General features: G+C 35.1%; 1 long non-coding RNA gene across 1 annotated transcript in view; it reads left to right on the forward strand.

The window, feature by feature from the left end:
- The first annotated feature begins 3,793 nt into the window (after nucleotides 1-3,793).
- LOC117104667 overlaps nucleotides 3,794-5,788 on the forward strand; it is a 4,940-nt gene continuing 2,945 nt past the window's right edge. Inside the window, exon 1 of the long non-coding RNA XR_004444800.1 lies at nucleotides 3,794-4,060. This is a non-coding gene — a long non-coding RNA (uncharacterized LOC117104667). The remainder of the gene's footprint in view (nucleotides 4,061-5,788) is intronic.

Below are 5,788 nucleotides of genomic sequence, written 5' to 3' on the forward strand. Positions count from 1 at the left end.
TTTTACGATTTTGAGACTCTCTATTTTGTTGCAAATTCCTTGCGCGCACTTAAGGACAACACGATATCCTGTTAATTACTCATCGTTGATATTCTACGGTCATCTTGCAGTTTAACGACCCCGAACGTGACAACAAATATGAAATTCAGACAATAAAATGCACCGACAAAGATAATCATCCAAATAAAAAAAATGTTCTTTTAATTTACGGAATTTTTTCAACAACAAAACAAAAACAAAAAAAACAAACAAAAGTACTGTATATTAAATTATTAAAAAATATAAACGTGCTATTGCTGGGCCTCTAGAGGAGCATTTTTTTTCAAAATTTTCCCATCTCATCCTCAACCACGCAAAGCATGGGTATGGTAGGCCTATCTAGTCGCCTACTAACTTTAAATCATTTCTAAGTTTTTTCTGTTTAAAGTAAAGGTGGTTATACCTACTACTATTACGTTTAACGTTAAATTAAAATAGGGTACTTCCACAGAGTTAGAATGATATTTACAAGAGAAAAAATTATTTTAAAAAATGAAATGAGAATGTTATAAATAAGGAATGACTAATGTTTTACTGTTCTTTTTCCTTTTGCTTTGAACGTCTTTGTCATGTTTTTTGAAGATGAATAAAATGGAGATGGAGGGGTATTAGCTGCATATATAGGTTGCCCGATGCTATTTCCAGGCATCTAGGTTTTTTTTGTTTTTTTTTTGATTTTTTTTTTTTCAAAATTTGCTCACCTCAGCCCCAACCATGGTGGGTCTCAGGCGCGCATGAATCAGGAATGGCGCCATTGGGCCCGGGCAAAGGCCCCCGTCGGGAAGAAAAACACGAGACAGAAAATTAAGTATTTTTTAAATATTAGTATGGCTCTAAAATCGATTCAATAAGCCTATGAAGCACCTAAATTGTCATAGTTGGGGTGCCTACCACCCTCCAGAAATTGAAACAAAAATTAAAGGATGCTGATTGGCACGAATGCTACAGTTTTAGGTGATGTTACATTCGTAAAAATACACACTAGCAGGACACGTCTTTGCCAGGAATTACAATAAATACTAACTCCAACGCGCATAATGGTGACGATTATCTAAAGCCTATATCCAAGTGACCAATAGGCCTACCAGTTTTTTTTTATTGAATTGTATAAATTGGCAAAATTGTGAATTGGTTAAATTATGCATTTTATTTTGTATCGATTTGTATTTTACTGATAAAAATACACAAATAAATATAAATGATAAAATATGTTAATAAAATAAATAGAAATTATATTAATACAATAAATAATATTTGACTCGACTCGACTTAGGCTTATAGTTTTCTTTAATATTATTTTAGGGTAATAATAATATTGATGATTACCAGTGGTTCTGGTCATTTGATGATGTCACCACTCCTACCCATCAATCGAATGATGTTTCAAGCTCAACTGTATAATACAATAGTAATACTTAATTCGTATTTGTTGAACCAATTTGTCAAATATAAACAATTTTAAAAAGGTTCTATTTCCTGACATCCAGGTACAACATTTTTTTACCTCAGCGAAGTAATTGTTATGGACATTTTTAGTCACACTTCTTCTGTAGGATCTTTCTGGAGTGTCAAACTTCACAACTGGTACGGAAACAAGGCCAAGAATACAATACGCGTTTGTCCAACTCACGCGCGTATAAATATGCTGTCGTTTTGTGGGGACCTTAGCCATAACAATATTCAAGAGTTAGGGATTAGCCAGGAATTAGCGGAATAATCCATATCTCTTCGCTCGGATGGGGGGTGGGGAGGTGGTAGAGCTGTTGTTCAGTATTATTTTATAGTCATTTGTAAATATAATATTACATTGATAAACTTTGTAAAGGTCGGCTCTGAAAATGTAGTAGTAAAATGTAAACAATATATAAAATACATATAATATAACGCATGTAAAACCACCGCCTACCGGACACCATCCCAGTATTTATGAGTTCACATTCTATTGTTTTCCCCTGTTAATACTCAAATCGGTAAGAATAAATTTAAGGGCACACTTTCTCCAAAAAAGACTTTATATTTCGAAGTCGGAACACAACAGTGTCGGCGCAACAAGGGGTCCCAAGTTGGAGGTCGATTCCGGGAGATCTGCAATGGTGGATCATAGAGTTCGAAATAGGGGGAACAGGGAGGTGGCACAGATGGATGGTGTTGGCTAAAGTAAAAAAAATATAATTATGGTATCTCTAGATGGCCGAAAATGGCATCCTCATATTTAGATTTTAATATAATTTTCTTCATTTTTTCTTTTTTTATATTTTGAACAATTTAGGGGGCCAGGCCAGCTTTCCTCCTTAAATCCGCCACTGTTGCTTAATGAGCTTTGTTAAACACATTTAATTTAATTTTGCTGCTGCACATAGTGATACCTATCGGCACTGACTTCCATGAGAACTGACAATAAAGTAGTGAAAACATGTAAATATTATGAATTTGCGGAGATCATTTTCCAAAAGATTTTTGCTTGCTTGCGGGAGGCTGTCCCGATTTCCGAGAGACTCCCACGAGTTCCAGGAGGCTTGAGACCCCTGCGCCATCAGCAGAGGTGGGTGGTCTGGGGAAACAGGGTCCTGGACTTCCCTTCGGGATATTTCGTAGCTACTTTTATAGTCTCAGGGTGAAATTTTCTGGCATTTAGAGGTTGCCGAGGCTGAGGTATTAGTATGGATCCCCTCTAGAAATTTGGATCTTCATCGGGAAATCTATGGCGCATTTACTGTCCGAGTGGGGCTGGGAGAGGGACTGGTGGTGATGTTTTCGTCCACAGTGGCTAAATAAATTCGCTAATTAGGCATTGGCGGATCTGAGGGGGATCCCTGGGTCAGGAACCCCCCTCCGGGCAAAAAAAAGTTCTAGACCTACATTTTCAGGACCCGTGAGCTGGATTTTTTTTTCTTGTTACAATGGGAAAATTAGAAGGCGGGAAAGGTAATTTCCTGCCATCTAGGAATCAAAATGTTCCCAGGGAAGGACCCCCGACTCAATTTCTTTTCGGGGTTCATCGTTTCATGGAGAAAAGAATAGGCCTACGTAGTTATACCGGTGCACATATAATAGGCCTATGAGAATGAGAAAAATTTACCAGACCGTTTTCAAGAGGGGGAAAACCTTGAATTTTGAAGAACTTAAAAGTCATTAATAAATGGACACCTCAGAAGTCGGGAAAGCTCATTTCCCGCCATCTAGAAATCGAAATTTTCCCGGGGAGAACCCGGATCCCCCTTTCTCTTCGAGGTTTCTCAAATTCATGGAATCGTTTTGAAGAGGGGGAAAACCTTGAATTTGAAGAACTTAAAAGTCATTAAAAGACACTTCAGAAGTCGGGAAAGCTCATTTTCCGCCATCTAGAAATAACAATTTTCCCTGGAGGACCCGGACCCCCTTTCTCTTTGGGTTCATCGATTAATAGAAACGTTTTCAAGAGGGGGAAAATCATGAATTTTGAAGTACTTAAAAGTCATTAATAGACACCTCAAAAGTCGGGAAAGCTCATTTCCCGCCATCTAAGAATCGAAATTTTCCTGGGGAGAACCCGGACCTCCCTTACTCTTTGCGGTTCCTCGATTCATGGAATGGTTTTCAAGAGTGGGAAAACCTTGAATTTTGAAGAACTTAAAAGTCATTAAAAGAAATTTCAGAAATCGGGAAAGCTCATTTCCCGCCATCTAGGAACCAAAATTTTCCCGGGGGAGGACCCCGGACCCCGGACCCCGGACGCCCCTTTCTTTTTGGCGTTTTTTTTGGAAACATTTTAACCCCCTAAATTTGAACCCAGATCCTCCTCTGTTAGGAGTGGACGCTGAACTATTAATTTTTTAGGTTAGTGGCCTTGTAGGACAATACAATCCTTGGCAGAAATTTTCTTTCAGATACCGGTTTGGTTGCACACCTGTCTGATAATATCCAAATTACGGTGAAAGCAAGCTTGCATGTGAAATACTGTATATTGTAGCCAAAAACATCTTTTAAAATATTGAATTTTCGGAATGGTGTTTCTTCTAAGTTTGGAGAATGTACATAATAGGTAAGTAAGCTTTTACTACGCTGTTTGTAGTTAGATTTAATTGTGGCATCCATTGTTGTGTTGTTGTTCAGGCCTACATTGTTCAGATCAGAGACTGTGCTCTAAAGTCGGTTTGTTCAGAGTTATTTTCATTCTTTGTGGACTGTTTTACACCATAGCAAATCTCAAAATTTGGCCATAAAACAATGGCATTAAACCGGAATATCTGAGTGAAAATATAAACAACAGTGTACAGTAAAACTTTAAGATTTGTTGTGTAATGACATACCATACAGTTTTGGTGGTAGGCATGCTTTGCAACCCACACTCAACATGTAAATCTAAGTACTCTTTAAAATGCAGTAAAATCATTTTAATTAATTTAACAAAGTATAATATTACTTATATAGTGACTTTAAAACAATCCATGTGTCACAAAATGATCTTTAATATAGGCCTATAACAATCGCATAAAATATACAAATTTATGAAAGTAGAATTCAGCATAAAGCGTTATAGGCCATGGGCTGGAGGTGGGGGGTCACCGTGCACCCCCTCCCACCCACAGTTAAATTTCTTTGGTATCATTTTGTTCCTACTTGCATATAGAACAAAAAAATTGATGTTAACAAGAAAAATATAGAGATGCATTGTTTGTAGTCGCGTCATTTGTAATGGTTTTTTAGTGTTTTATGCTCAATACCTTGTTTGGGGGTAGGGATAACATTTATGCCCATAACCTGTGAATTGAAAATCCCATCAAGATTATTTTGGTAGCAATGTGTAGCATATATGTTTTTTAATCAAATGCAGTTTAAATAAAATTAATCCTACAATTATTAATGTCACTAGAGGTCTAAAGGTCATCGACTTTTTCTAAAATGCAAATTTTTTCATAAAATATCAATAAAGTTCAGTGTCATATGTCTAATTTTAGATGTATTTGATACAAATTGTGTTTTTCTTGTAGTTATTGACATATGGAATACAAAAATTGAGGTTAACAAGAAAAAAAATTAAAATGCATTATGTACTATTGTCAATGTTTATGATCCGAGAAATTTGTAATCAACAACAGTTTTTGGGGTAGGGGGTAACTTTTATGCTCATAACTCTTGATTTAGTCAATGGACATGACATTAATTAATAAAGTGTAATAATATTTATATAGTGACTTAAAAACGATCTGTAGGTCTTAAAATGCGCTTTAATTTAAATAGGCCTACAGCAATTGCATAAATATACAAATTCATGAAAGAATGTAGCATAAAGTCTTCAGAATGTCGTTAATGGTCTCAAAATATTGTATATATATATATATAAATATTTTTATATATACAAAATACTTGTATATATATGTATATGTATATATATATAAATATTTATGTGTACATATATGTAAATGTATATATATAATATGTAATATGTATTATATATAATATATATATATATATGTAATATGTAATGGCCCCAATGGAAATAAGTTTATATATTGTAAAAAAAAAACTTTTTTGGGTTACCCTAGGAATTAATGTCTTACTCTTTGTTCTTAATCACTTATCTATTCTTCCTTTCTTTTTTGTATTCACGTAATTTGTGATTTTAATTCCTGAATAAAATTAAATGAAAAATTGCGAGCACGTATGTTCCCAGTAAAATAAATAATAATAGACATTGATAAAATCAAATGACACGGTTGACGTATTGGAGGAACATAAGTATTTTTTCGTTGAGAAAGTTCTCATACAT

Source organism: Anneissia japonica, unplaced genomic scaffold, assembly GCF_011630105.1.
Source record: "Anneissia japonica isolate Jap-2015-1 unplaced genomic scaffold, ASM1163010v1 scaffold287712_len2945570_cov188, whole genome shotgun sequence".
In the NCBI taxonomy this organism is placed as follows: domain Eukaryota; kingdom Metazoa; phylum Echinodermata; class Crinoidea; order Comatulida; family Comatulidae; genus Anneissia; species Anneissia japonica.